At 44.5% G+C, this 15,553-nt stretch overlaps 1 long non-coding RNA gene across 1 annotated transcript; it reads right to left on the minus strand.

Annotated features, from left to right (window-relative positions):
- Positions 1-3,010: 3,010 nt before the first annotated feature.
- LOC310693137 lies at positions 3,011-14,966 on the minus strand. The gene is made up of 2 exons (XR_014518996.1): positions 14,840-14,966; positions 3,011-3,102 (listed from the first exon to the last, which is right to left on the minus strand). It is a non-coding gene; the product is annotated as an uncharacterized lncRNA (long non-coding RNA).
- Between the last annotated feature and the right edge of the window lie 587 nt (positions 14,967-15,553).

Consider the following 15,553-nt stretch of genomic DNA (forward strand, 5'->3'; position numbering starts at 1 on the left):
ATTTCTGTTCTCATCCTGAAGCAAAGTTCTTAACCCAAGGTACTATTTCTGGGTTAGCAGACTCTGTAACCTGAAGCGTCTGTAACCTGAAGCGTCTGTAACCTGAAGCGTCTGTAACCCAAGGTACCACTGTAATAAAATCAAACCAGTGAAAAACAATAATGAAAAAGGCAACATAATGCATTTAAAACCAGGAATTAAAACCCAGTTTGCCTTGAAATAAGTCTGTAGGTCAGCACCATCTGCTAGCACCAACAACTGGGAAACACTGGCCTGCGAGCACTCCAGTTGGAGAACAGCCTTCACCAAAGGTGTCATGGGCTTTGAAGACACTCGAACTCAGGACACAAGGGAGAAACGTGCTAAGAGGAAGGCATATTTGGCAAACCCTCACCATGATCAACATCCGCCCGGAAACCTATGTCCCCACTGTGGAAGGACGTGTGGATTCAGAACTGGCCTCCACAGTCACTTACGGACTCATTGTTAAAACCGTGTTTATGGAAGACAATCTGACTTGGCTATGAGTGATCCGCACAACATGACCAGTCCAACGAAGTTGATGTTGAAGAATCATTGCTTCAACACTGGTGATCTTTGCTTCTTCCAGTACACTGGCATTAGTTCGCCTGCCTTCCTAAGTGATGCATAAAAATTTTCAGAGACACCATTGATGGAATCTTTCGAGCAGTTGGAGATAGCGTTTATAAGTGGTCCATGTTTCACAAGCATACAGTAAGGTTGGTAGTACAGTAGCTTTGTAAACAAGCATTTTGGTTTCCCTACAAATGTCCCTGTCCGCAAACACTCTGTGCTTCAATTGGGAGAAAGCCGCAGTCGCAGAGCTCAGGCGATGCTGGATTTTGACATCAATGTCGGCCCTTGTGGAAAGATAACTGCCCAGGGCGTATCCAACATAGCGGTCCGTTTGGAGGTTGGGCAAATTCCTATCAGTACTCGGATATGGATATTGAAGATTCATTATTGGTTTAAGATTATTTTCTTCCCGGTTGGGCTGGCACCTTTAACCTTATTAGATACCTACCAATCCAAATGGAAAGCTACACTGCTGGAAAAGCTTAAAGGCTTGGGGATCCCACTACAGACCCTGATAGCGACAGGCTTCGAGAAAGCTAGGACTACAATTCGCCAGCGTATCTGGGACGTAGAATTACAATGCCACATGAGCGAAATGATCAAACACCCAGCAATAAGGGACCATGGGAGAGGTTTCTCTCCAGCTAACTATCTGTCAGGTCTTCAGGTACCCAAATACAGACGGTCTTTTACTCTCGCCAGATTCAACGTTCTCCCTTCTGCCTTACTTCAGGGCAGATTTGAGGGTAAACCATACACAGCACGGGTCTGCCCTTGTGGCTCGTTGGAAGTTGAAACTGCTATACATGTACTATTACGTTGTCGTCTTTATGAGGATATACGTTTGACTTTTATTACACCTGTTTTGCAAAAGTCCAGGAAAGAATCGGAACTCCATAGCTTAAAACTACTGCTAGAGGATAAGAATCCCAAGACTACATTAAATGTAGCCAAATTCTGTGTGTCAGCAATCAATCGCAGGAAGCAAGTGGTATCCCATAATGACCAAACCCCCAAATGTTAACTTCAGGGAGCACGCTAATAATTAATTTTAATTTTTATATTTAAATCCTTGTTATACTCATATTGTCCTTTGTATTTCTGATATTTTTATGATCTGTGATATTGTGTGTGTTGACGCTGGTCTGTGACCGTATTAATAAATTCATTCAACCGCTATCTGCCAAGGTAGGAGAAGTGGTCAACACTTTCCAACGTTACGCCATTGAGTTGGATTTGTGGCGCTGAAGAGTTGTTGTTTTGTGCTTGTTGGTGGAGCACTTTGGGTTTTTTGGATGTTGAGTGATAGGCCAAGCTTTTCATAACCTTCTGCCTGGTCTCCATGTCTCCTCCACAGAATTGGCATTCTGCCGCAACCTGCATTGGTTGCACTGTGAGATTTTTTCATATATTGCTTTGGACTAGGGTTTGAACCTGGCACCGTTCCAGAGAGAGCGGCCCTGACATTAATTAAAAGCCAGGGGATCACCCACATCCTTGGAAACCAAACCGGGCCAGCCAAAGTGCGAGGGAGCCAGACGAGATCACCCCCACAGATTTCTCCTTCCCCATAAATCAAATTATTTTACAATCCGTCAGCTTAATTCATTCAAAATACGCCCCTATCACTCTGCGCATCTCCCTGTGTCTCTCTCCGCACAGCATTTCCCTCGATGGATTGCCTGCGAGAGGACCGTGAGCCCAGGGGAATTGTTTAACAGTGATTCGCTGGGTCACTGTATTAGAACAGACTCAAGTCTATCAGCCAGATGGTGACTTCAAGGAAGAAGGAAGGAAGGGAGGAGGGGGGTGTTGGAAACCCTGACACACCATTTCAAATAGATTTCACGCAAAACCTCCTGAGGGGAGCCAGTGGGAATCCAGCAATCAGATCTGTTGTGAATTAATATTACAAAATTGCCAATTAGAAAAGGGATGTTGAAAATGTTTGACGGGTTCTGAAGTCTCTTTGTTCAACCTCCCGTTATACTCTCGTGACAGATCCCTCAATATCGGTGACTGATCGCCAGTCTGCTTCTGTGGCAGTTACCTTCCCTGTGCTGTTTATTTCCGGCAAAAAGAGAGAGAGGGGAAGAGAGGAAATGCTGCTGATTTTATACATTTGGCGTTTCTTTACGGCAGTACTTTGGTTCGCAAACTTAATCCGTTCCGGAAGTCCGTTCCAAAACCAAAGCATTCCAAAACCAAGGCGTGCTTTCCCATAGAAAGTAATGCAAAATGGATTAATCCGTTCCAGACTTTTAAAAACAACCCCTAAAACAGCAATTTAACATGAATTTTACTATCTAACAAGACCACTGAGCCATAAAATAAAAGCAATAATCAATGTACTGTACTAGAAAATAAATAAGACAGTATTGTAGATGTTAAAAATTAAAATAATTTTCCCCCCTTACCTTCACTGATGATAGTCATTGTTTGGATGGGGGGCTTTTATCCATTTCCATAGTCACACAATCAATCAATCAATCAATCAATCAATATCTGAACTGGTTTCCACACAGTCACAAAAAACAAATTAACCGAAAAAGCCTCAAAAACAAAAACAAAAAATAAATAGCAAAAACAAAAACACCAAACTTAATCCATTCTGGAAGTCCTTTTGACTTCCAAAATGTTTGAAAACCAAGGTGCAACTTCTGATTAGTGCAAGCGCCCCGGAAACAATAGCTGACAGCCGCATCAGACGTTCAGCTTCCAAAAAAGTTTGAAAACCAGAACACTTACTTCTGGGTTTTTGGTGTTTGAGAACCAGGGTGTTTGAGAACCAAGGTACCACTGTATTTGGATTTCTGTCCCAGCATGTTGCAAGATCCAATGGCTACAGCTACTGCTTCTAATATTAACCATCTTCATCACAGAAAATCATGAGCTGCTCTGCAGACAGTCATGATGAAACAAGCCCCACCCACGTGCTCACAATTTAAAGTCACTGGCATATATGTGGGTTTGCCCTGGTTAGAATAGTGCTGGCTAGACTACTGCAAAGTGTTGTATGTGGGGCTGGCCTTGAAGACTGCTCTGAAATCCAGTTAGTCCAGAATAGGTTCTGAATTGGACAGGTCATTTAAGAGCATGCCTGAGCTTAAATAACGCCACTGACTGCCAGGCCATCTCCAGTTTAAAGTGTTGATGTTTCTTCTTTTTATCATATGTTGTGGTCTTGTAGTAAGGTTAAAGCTTACTGGGAAATGATATATAATGAAATGAAAAGGATGTTTAAAATAACCTTTGTTAAAGAAAAAAGAAAAAAAGAACAGAAGCTTTTCTTTTGGGAATTATAGGGACAGAACTACCTAAAATGTATAGAAACTTATTCATACAGTGGCAAGAATGTTCCTTGCCCCAAAATGGAAAGAAGCAGAAGTCCTAGCAAAGGAAGAATGGATATAAAAACTTGTGGAATATGAAGAAATGGTGAAACTTACCAGAAGAACAAGAAATCAAGGTAACAATCTTTTTAAATAAAAGAATGGAAATGGTCTATTGAATATTTACAGATAAATTATAAACAGATGAAAACATTGGCAGGATTACTGTAATAACCAGCAGTTTCATAAGAGTATATATTTAAAGAAGATGAATAAATGAGCAAATTAAGTTAATTTGGATATGCAGAAGATATAAAAAACAAATTTAAAGAACTGCAGAAAGAGGGGGAAGGAAGTCAAGTTTTGAAATGTCAAGATGATTGTGAAATTAGTGAAATGTATAAAATTAGTGAAATGTTTAAACTTGAAAAGTATAAATACCAAATCAAAGTGCTCGGGAACGATTGCATTGTATTATTTCTTTTATAATCTATGCATTGCTTGATCGTAAAAACAGCAACCTCAAAGTGGTTCACAAAAAGATAAATCAATAAAATTAAGGGGGGAAATCACAACCATACTTTAAAAGATGCAAAAGTTAAAATATTAAAACAGATTAAAATTATTCGGTATGATTCCTCAGAATCCATTGAAATTAATGGATGTGACAAACTCATTTAATGGGCTTGTTGAGTTTAAGCTTGACCCATTTTATGTATTATTTTGAATATATAGGGGGTTTTTTATTTTGAGTGTATCAAAAATTAGATGACCTTACAAGGTACAAAAAGATATGTTAAATACTCAGAGAAAATGAGGGGAAACTTAAAGCTTACTGTAAAGGATAACAGCAGGCAGTTAAGAGAAAAGTGCAGATTTAGAGCACAGCCAGGTTGATTCAGTCCTTAACATTATCTCCAGTAAACATACGATTCCAAAAAGAGGTGGAACAGTGAAGGGATCAGGTCCACTTCCTGATCTGAGGCAGTATTTTCTGCTGACACTAGAAGAATTCCCAAAGCTTTGTTTTTGTTGTTTTTACAAAAGCAAAACAGCATTAAAACAAATTAAAATAGTGGGATTGATATTGCAGAGCATAGGGCAGAGGGATGTCGTGCTAGTGGTCAGGGACAGCGGAAAAAAGCAGTTTCTACTGAAAATTGGAAACTGCTCCCAAATAATAGAGGGGAGGGCATCCCAGAGAGGAGGTGCCACCACAGAGAAGTCCCTGCTTCCATTTGCCACCAGACACCACTCAGTGGGGTCAGTGGGTCTCCTGAGGCTTCGACCCTGCGTTTCAGGGGAGGGATTTTGGAGCATGGGCGGAGCCTATTGAACTCAGCCCCGATTCAAAGCAATGACAGCAGACAGCATCTAATCTCTGAGAATGGGCTGCATCTAAGTCTGCACATTTCATTTTTAAAATCTATATATAATTTTTATTGAGTTTCCATTTTGTATTGTCAAAACACATTCATATTTTTCACATTAATAATTGCTCATTTGAGCTGTCGACCTCCCTCCCTCCCACCTCCTGGTTACCTTAATTCCTTTCTATATCATAGAAATTTGTACTTTCCCTTTCAACATTATATTCAATTCCATTTTCAAATTCTAAATAAAAATGTATTACAAGTCTGCTTAAGTCAGTCCTGCTGGTGTTGTTAATTGCTTGCAATTGTCCTTTAAAGACTCTATGAATTTACTCCAGTCTTTTTGGAACGTTTGATCACGCTGGTTTCAGATTTTCCCAGTCAATTTTGCCAATCGTTGACCGGGATGTGTATTCGATCGTCTTCGCCTGCCACTTCTGAATCGTTGGCATATCCTGTTGCTTCCATTTTTTGCACTAATAAAGTTCTTAGAATCATAGAGTTGGAAGAGACCACAAGGGCCATAGAGTCCAACCCCCTGCAAGCAGGAAACTGCCGTAGTTGCATAGCTAAACAACAACAAACCTATGGTTACGTGAAACATACTCAATAAACACACAAGACGCAACCAACTGTAAAGGTAAAAGGTAAAGGGACCCCTGACCATTAGGTCCAGTCGCGGATGACTCTGGGGTTGCGGCGCTCATCTCGCTTTATTGGCCGAGGGAGCCAGCGTACAGCTTCCGGGTCATGTGGCCAGCATGACTAAGCAGCTTCTGGCAAACCAGAGCAGCGCACGGAAACGCCGTTTACCTTCCCACCTATTTATCTACTTGCACTTTGAGGTGCTTTCGAACTGCTAGGTTGGCAGGAGCAGGGACTGAGCAACGGGAGCTCACCCTGTCGCAGGGATTCGAACCGCCGACCTTCTGATCAGCAAGTCCTATTGTAGATTTCAACGGAAGTCACATAAAGTCCAAAGAAAAAAGCAGAAGACCCAGTGGATCAGTTCATTCTCTAGTCAGTTCATGCATAAGGTCCACCTGTCTGTTCATATAATCCACACAAAAGGTTGTTACAGTTCCACAGAATCCTTTCACAGAGTCTAAGACGAGGATTTCCGGAATATAAGCCTTGTTTCGCCATCCTAGGCTTCATCAGTAGAACAGGCTCTAGGTAATGCAAATGAATACAATATTGTAATCTCACACATTTTTACACCAAAATTAATTTTAAAACCATTCCTGTATCTCAGGGGGTCAGACTAGATGACCCACATGGTCCCTTCCAACTCTGCAATCCCATGCTTCTAACTTCTCTCTGTAACGCGAGAGCAACAATAAAACAGGCTGCCCCCTGCCCTTCTCCTTTCTACCAAATTCGGGCTTCTCCCTGACCCTGAACAAGGAATAAGCAAACATTTTTGCCGAGGGTTATTCTCTGGCATTTTCTGTTTTGTTCTCTCTCTCTCTCTCTGCCCCGTTCCCGTCCGGGTCCCTGTGCGTTTCCTTTTACTACCCCTAGTAACAGATGCACGAGGCTCTGTGATGTGTTTACACTGTCTTTTCATAGGCCCCTGGCTCCTCGTAGAGGAGTCAATGGTGGTTCCCATAGAGAGGGGTGGCAGAAGGGCCTATTACTCTGCGCCAGAGAAATGTCAGGCTCCCGAGCATCTGGGCAACACCTGTGCTCCTTGTCCAAGAAGGCTCTAAATAATCGGGGCTGTCAGTCGGAGCGGCCGGGCTCCCGGATGCTGCCGCCCCTCTCCTCGCCAAAACGGACCGTCACAATTGAGATTGGCTCGGGTCATCCAGGTTCATGAGAACCTGTTGTTACAGCACTTCTCACCTTCTGGGCTTACGGTGACCTTTCCAAACGGCACCATCTCTCATCGGCTCAGTCCGCGGATCGCAGCCTTATTTATTTATATTGGGGGGGGATTATAATCCGTTTAATTAAACACACACATAAACAGGCACCTCGAAGCGCCGTACGTAGAGCAAGGGAGCGATTATTGGTGATACACTGATAAACTTAAAAAGCCGTAAGTACAGTGGTACCTCGGGTTAAGTACTTAATTCGTTCCAGAGGTCCGTTCTTAACCTGAAATTGTTCTTAACCTGAAGCACCACTTTAGCTAATGGGGCCTCCCGCTGCCGCCACGCGATTTCTGTTCTCATCCTGAAGCAAAGTTCTTAAACTGAAACACTATTTCTGGGTTAGTGGAGTCTGTAACCTGAAGCGTATGTAACCTGAAGCGTATGTCACCCGAGGTACCACTGTAAATGGCGTATCCAGATAAGCTTGCTGAAATAAAAATGGAAGAGGAAAAATAGTGAGGGTGCTTGCTTAATATCAATAGACAGGGAGTCCCAAAGCCTGAGCATTTTCTGCATTCCACAAGGTCGACTCCTAGCAGATGTCAAATGAACTTTATATGGCATGTGTACAAGCAAAACAAAACAAAATCTTTTAAGCAGAGGCCAGAAAGAGCCCAGCAAAAGCACCTGCCTGACATCAATAGGCAGGGAGTTCCAAAGGATAGGTGCCACCATACTAAAAGATGGAATTCTTCCAACTGGGCAATGGGTATTATGTGACACCCGTAACAGGGCCATTTCTGCAGATCGAAGCTGTCAAGAGACCATAGATTGGGAAAGGCGATCCTTCAACTAAGCTGGTTCCCCAGACATTAGGGGTTTGATATAGTTATTTTTATTGATGGATCAATTTCATTAAAAAAATGTCCACCGCTTGACTGTACAAAAGAAAATCCTCAAAGCCTTTTATAAAAAAGATAAAGCAATAAAATTATCCCTGAGAAAAAGTAACAATGATAATTTAAAACTTTCTAAAAGTTAGAATGACGATATGTTAGAAACAGATTAAGACTCGCATCAGTTTTCTAAATATCTGGGTAGGATTGTCTAAAAAGAAATAATTTTAGAAGGTACCAAAAAGAGTACAGGGAAGCGGGTGACGCTGTGGGTAAAACCTCAGTGCCTAGGACTTGCTGATCGTAAGGTTGGCGGTTTGAATCCCCGCGGCAGGGTGAGCTCTCGCCATTCGGTCCCAGCTCCTGCCCACCTAGCAGTTCGAAAGCACATCAAAGTGCAAGTAGATAAATAGGTACCACTTTATAGCGGGAAGGTAAACGGCGTTTCCGTGTGCGGCGCTGGTGCTGGCTCGCCAGTTGCAGCTTCGTCACGCTGGCCATGTGACCCGGAAGTGTCTTCGGACGGCGCCGGCTCCCAGCCTCTTGAGCGAGATGAGCGCGCAACCCTAGAGTCGGTCAGGGGTACCTTTACCTTTACCTTAAAAAGAGTACAGTGATGTCAAAAGGCAGGGAGTTGCACAGTGCAGGCGCTGCCAAACTGAACTGATAGTAAAATCTTGAATTTGGCCTGATAGCAAATTGGCAGCAAATCCCTGATTCTTGTGTGGCTCCTGTCTGGGGCTCCAGTGGAAGTCATGACATTTCCTCCCAAATTCAGGGGTTCACTGAGACTATTGCAGGAAGCCCAGCCATGATGTCATGGCATGCACTAAAGAATAGGAGGCAAAAATTACAGTTTAAAGCAGGGGTCAGCAACCTTTTTCAGCCATGGGCCAATCCACTGTCCCTCAGACTATGTGGTGGGCCAGACTATATTTTGAAGGGGGGGAAATGAACGAATTCCTATACCCCACAAATAACCTAGAGATGCATTTTTTAAAAAAGGATACATTCTACTCATGTAAAAACACGCCGATTCCCGGACCTTCCGCGGGCTGGATTGAGAAGGCTATTGGGCCGCACCTGGCCCCCAGGCCTTAGGTTGCCTACCCCTGGTTTAAAGACTATCTGACTTACCTTTCAAATACCGTTTTAGCATGTTTCTTTCCAAAGAGGAAATGCCATTGGGGCATTGGAGGGGGGCAGAAAGGTTGAGTCTGGGCGAAATTATGTAAAATTATAAACACTGTAGAACATTCTTCTTCCCATCACTCAAACTTGGGACTGGGAAATTATTCTTCCTGGCAGGCAGGAAAAAAATGAAATAATGGCACAGGGTGAGATTAGTGCCATTAATTGTGCAAGCTAGAGTGGTGGCTACATGCTTGGATGGCTCTGGGAAGGAAGGAGAAGAAGGTCCATCAGCGGCTACTAGGCATGATCACTACTGTAATTGAATCTCCATCTACAAGAGCAGTCTATCTTCACTATACTGACAATAGGGGGGAAGTATCAGGCTCCCAAGCAACTTGCAGGATTCCCAGAGGCATCAGACTGGCTGCTACTGGAAATTTTAAAAATGCTGTACTTAGAAAGGCATGTGGCCGGATCCATTTCCCGCAATCTCATTGCATTGTGCCTCAGTTCTCGCCATTGCCCTACCCTTATTGCTTTGACATTTCTGGGGGGATCTGGCAAATGTCTGCAGAGTAAGAGGAAATCATATGCCCAGACTATACTACAAAGTTATTAGGGCAGCTGTAATACTCGAAATACCACTGCCATCCCCAGCTGAGTTTGGAGGATGGGTCAACTCTCAGATGAACTGATTACCAGAACCGAATAGGATGACCCCGGAAGCCCCTTAATGTCCTACCCAGTACTTAGCGAGCTGTGATACCCAAGCCCCACCATCAATCTTCCGCCGTGACCCTCCCCGCCCAGGGTTTTCAACAGCTTCTCAAATTCAAGAGCTCCCTCCGGCCTGCCAAGGTCTCTCAAAGGCTGTCCTCGCATCGCGCGCAGATCCCGTTAAGCCGCACTTCAGACGCAGGGCCGATCCGCTAATCCGGCACGCCATCTCAATTGAAGGCTTCAGTAAACAAGAGTTCGGAGGATGTTAAATTGAGTTCCATGGTCATTACTTCTAGGAGCCTCTCGAGATGGGAGGTAAGGAAGATAATGATAAAGGTCATTCATAACTTTAAACAAGAAGTCAGTTCTGTATCCCCCTGCCAAATCATCAGCTCCTCGAAACATCATCATAACTCTGATCATCATCAAGGAGGCCAGGCAGGTGGGCGTAGAGGGGGGAAGAGGTTTTCATCGGATAAAGAAGCACCTTCCATCTATTTCATTAGGTCAGATAATAGAGCTAAGATGTTACAAACTCTGGATTGGTTCTAGAATTTTGGCGTCGAATCCAAACCTCTTATCGGTGTCCCTCTTTCGGTTTGGGTCAAGCGTTGTCTGAGTCCTTCTCCTCCACAAAGTCATGTCATGGCCATATCAGTGCTAGAAAGATTTGACTGGCTTGAATCTGGATTAAGTTCTCTGGCCCAGAGATGGAAAGAAGATAAAGTCCCGACCAGAGAAGAATGGCAGGTCAAATTGATGGATTATGCCAAAATGGCTTAAGATGACCGGAAGAATCAGAAATCAGGAATACCAAGACTTTAATAAGGAACGGGGGAAATTTATAACATACCTTAAAGACCATTGTAAACAGTTAAAAATCGTTAGCAGGATTGCAATATCACTTGTAGTTTAATGGTGGATTTTGGACACAATGGAGAAGTAAAAGATTTGGATTATTATAAAAGATGCAGGAGGAAATTATTAAAAATAGGACCCACAAAGGGGAGGATGGAAGTCCAAGAGATTCATTGGAATCTTGTTTTTGTGTTGTTTGTTGGATATGTGACTGTAAACTTTTAATCTGAAAAACCAAATAAATAAATTAAAAAGAAAGAAAGAATCTGGATTAAGTTTCCTCCTGGTGAGGTCCAAGGACAAATGATGGCCTTGGTCCATCAAGCCATTGATCCATCTGGCCAGGCATCCTCAAAATGCTGTAGGACTGCAACTCAGGCAGCCCTCAGCTAGCCCTTGGGTCGGTGGCTGCTGTTGCTGAATGCCAGGTCAGCTTGGAGTAAGAGCGCTCTCATCCATAATGAGGAGGCCTATCTGGTGTGTATCACTGAGATCTGGGTGGGTGAGGAGGGTCTCACCCAGCTGTGCCCACCTGGGTACTCGGTGCAGCATCAGGGCAGGCTTGAGGGTCAAGTAGAGAGAGCTGCTGTAGTCTATAGAGATTCCATCTCTTTCTCCAGGTTCCCTGACCGGTTGTGGTGGCATCTAGCCAGGGCCGGATTTAGGTTTGATGAGGCCCTAAGCTACTGAAGGTAATGGGGCCCTTTCTATGTCCAGCTGTCCTTTGTCAACAACAAATGGTTGCTGTTTTTTGTGTTGAATATATGCTATATGGTAATTTATGGACCTAATGGGTATCTAAAGCCATTTGCCCATGTTGCCCTGCAACCAGTCCATGCAGAATGTAGGCACCCTATATATAGAAAGGAGCAAACCAGTGATATTTTAGGAAGCAGGCTAGCAGGCGGGGCCCATTACTTACATCATAGGAGCCTATACAACACAAAACTTTTTTTCTTTAAATTTTTTGGGGGACCCAAGAGAGTGGGGCCCTAAGCTATAGCTTGTTTAGCTTATACCTAAATCCGGCACTGCGTCTAGCATGTGTTCCTGGGCAATTGGAACAGATTAGGGATTCTGCCCAGCAGTCTCTGTGCCTGAGCTGACAGAGCTGGTCTCGGAGGCAGTGTTGAGGACTCCCAGACTGCAGATTTCAGGGGACTTCAACATCCAAGCCGAGGCAGCTGTCTTTTGGGTGGCTTAGGACCTTATGGCAATAATAATAATAATAATAATAATAATAATAATAATAATAATAAGGCTGTCCCAACATGTTATTGGCCCAATGCTTGTGGCAGCTGGATCTTGTTTTCTCAGCTGGGCAGGAAGAGGGTATCTGAAAGTGGGGGACCTTGAAATCATTATATTATATTATATTGATTACATTGCTTACATCTTAGACCGTTTATGGGCATCAGTGGCTTTGTCTGTGTTTTCTTACATGTATGAACTGATGAAACCCTGCGCGTCCTAAAATTTCAGACGCTTCTCGCTTCAGAGGCACTGTTTTAACCCACATACAAAAGTAAGTAGAGTTATTTAATGGATTAATTAACTTAATGATGCACCTAACCTATGCGTGTTCAATGAGAGTTAATCCCAGGTAAGTGCATTTACCCAGACTCGCCAAGTGTTCCTTTTTTTCCAGGGACAGTCCTGGATTTAGAGAAGCCATCCCGGTTTCTGATTTGATCCCAGAATGTCCCGCTTTTCCTTAGGACATCCCTATTTTCATTGGAGAAAAGTTGGAGGATGTGGAGTTGTGCAACCACAGAGCCAAGAAAACCTTTAGAAGACATCTGTATAGGGCAGTGTTTCCCAACCACTGTTCCGCGGCACACTAGTGTGCCACGAGATGTTGCCTGGTGTGCCGCGGGAAAAATTAAAAAATTCGAAAGATAGCTTCATATCCGGAGAGGCGGCCTTCAGGCGAGTTTTAATTTTAATTTTCCTTCTCCCACTTAATGCCCCACGCTCGCCCGAGCAGCTTGCAGTCCTCGGTAACCACGGCGACCCGAGGGAGGGGAGGGAACAGGGAAGTCGAGGGCGACGGTGTGAGAGCCCCGGCTAGTGGCGCGAGCTTCGAAATAAGTGGGATCCGCGTGCGCGAGACCGAGATCGCGGGTAAGGAGCTCAGCCCTGGGCAGGAGGAACCGGGGCCGCGCGTGCGGGCCACATCCCCACAGAGAGTGAGCCTCCCCCGGCCCACCACTCCGGGCAGGTCCACTCGCATGAGGGGGCTGCGATGGCGACGGCCGGCAGCTTGCCTGCAATGCCATCCCTCGAGCAGGCGAGGAGCCCGGAGGCTACCAGATGCGAGTCCTCTTTCCCACCCTGCTCGGGAGTCCAGAGCACTTGGTCGCATTCAGGATCTAGAGTGGGGAAGCGGGGCTTGTGTCTGGGCTGGACACATTGGGCTGCCTGTGCCGCTCGACCTGCGGGGAGAAATCAGGGTGGGAGTCACGACCGTGAGGCAGGGCTGCCAAGTGTGGCAGAAGAGGACACGGCCGTCGCACCTGTCCTTAGGTAGGAGCTTCTTCCGTGTCGACCTGCTGCCCTAAAGTCTTGGCTTTTTTCTTGGCTTTTTGGCGGTTGGCACAGAAGGAAGGCAAGGGGGAGGGGGGAAAATTGAAACTTACACTTTCGTGCGTCCCTCCCGGCGTGACGCTGCGCGCTGACGTCACGGGGCTGTAATGGTGGTGTGCCTCGAGATTTTTTTCATGAAACAAGTGTGCCTTTGCCCAAAAAAGGTTGGGGAAACACTGGTATAGGGAAGGTTTGTTTTTAATCCCTGCCTGGAGATGCCGGGACTTGAACCTGGGACCTTATGTGTGCAATTCATGTGCCCTATGGCTAAGCAATTGTCCCTTCCAAAACGTTAGGGAGTTTCCTTATACTAAATCAGATCATTGTTCCATTCAGCTGAGTAGTGTCTACACTGGCTGGCAGCTTTTGTCCAGAGTTTCCCTGTATTTTTTGGAGATGCCATGGGGGGGGGGGCCTGGACCATTTGCATGCAGGTGTTCCATGCCTTCCCTTAAAAAACAATATTTTCTGTGCTTCTACTGGTTACATTTTGTCACACATCAGCTGTTAGACGGAGTAAAGACTGGCATGAATGTTAGCCATTTAACCCTCTCAGAAGACCTGGAATCTTTTTATTTGATTTTTTAAAAAATTAAATTTTATTTTATTTTTTGGTAACGAACGGGATGAGGCTTCTTACCAGTTCATTCCTGAGCCAAATCAGATAAGAATAATTATCCTCTCTTGGGATATTAAACTGCACCTCAACAGGACCGGCAGCTGACAGCTGTTTTATTGGCGGAGTCGCCTGGGTCTGGAAATCAAGGATTAATTGTTCATGCGTCTTGATGTCTCCACGAATAACAGCAAAAGAAGGGGCATTGCTATGGAGATCCCGGCTCATTTTTCCACCCCCTGGTGTGGCTCCTACAACCAGTGAATAATTTCTCCGGACAATCAAAGTTCAGTAGCCGGGCTTTGAACCGAGGAAAGGGGGGTGGTTTTTTGAAGTTACATCATTTCCAGAAAAGGAAAACAAGAACCAGGATAGCAGGAAGTCATGAATGAAGCTTCTTTTGAATGAAGCCGAGATTTACTTAACGGGGGTGGGGGGTGGGGGAAGTGATAAGAGCAAGTGTGTGCGTTCTGTGCCAAATCCTGCGCTAGAGGAAAACCAAATGTCAAAACTCAAGGAAAACCGGGCCAGCACCACTCATTTGCATGCTTGTATAATTAATTCGGCTAATAGATTCAGGCTTTTGGAGAAGGTGACATTTATTAAAGAGGGAGAGGGAGTCCTGGATTGACTCTCTAGGAAATGCCACAGTGATTGAAGGCAGAACACACACACACACACACCCCATCTTTCATTTCAAAAGCAATACAGTGGTACCTTGGTTCTCAAACTTAATCCGTTCCCAAACCAAAGCGTTCCCAAACCAAGGAGTGCTTTCCCGTAGAAAGTAATGCAAAACTGATTAATTCCAGACTTTTAAAAACAACCCCTGAAACAGCAATTTCACATGAATTTTACTACCCAACGAGACCATTGACCCATAAAATGAAAGCAATAAACAATGTACTGCAGTCACACGATCAATCAGTAGCTGAACTGGGTTCCACACAGTCACAAAAACAAAACAGAAAAGCCGCAAAAACAGAAACGCAAAATAAATAGCAAAAGCAGACAGACCTCAGCATAACACTCAAAATGGAGCACGTTTGGCTTCCGGAAAAAGTTCATACACTTACTTCTGGGTTTGCAGTGTTTGGGTTCCAGGTTGTTTGAGTACCAAGGCGTTTGAGAACCGAGGTACCACTGCACAAAGTATAAAAAAATGCTTGTGTGGTGGTCATAAGAACATAGGGAAAGCCTTTCTGGATCAGGCCAATGGCGCATTAGTTCAGCATCCTGCTCTCTCAGCAGCCAATCAGATGTCTATGGGAAACCAGAAAGCAGGAATTTTTGCGCACAAAAACAACTCCCACCCCCCGTGGGTTCCAGCAACTAGGATTCAGAAACATTATTTTCTCCAACTGTGGAGGCACAGCGTAGCCATCACAGCTAATAGTCCTTGGTAGCCTTCTTCTCCATGAATTTGCTTAATCCTCTTATAAAGCCATCCAAGTTGGTGGACATCACAGTGAGTTTCACAGTTCAACTTTGGAGTGTCCTGAGTCTTCCGTGTGGTGAGCTAGTGTGGTGTAGAGGTTCAGAGCGGTAGTCTCGTAATCTGGTGAACCGGGTTCGCGTCTCCGCTCCTCCACATGCAGCTGCTGGGTGACTTTGGGCCAGT

The sequence above is a fragment of the Podarcis liolepis genome (assembly GCF_965112155.1).
Source record: "Podarcis liolepis genome assembly, chromosome: 14".
In the NCBI taxonomy this organism is placed as follows: Eukaryota; Metazoa; Chordata; class Lepidosauria; order Squamata; family Lacertidae; genus Podarcis; species Podarcis liolepis.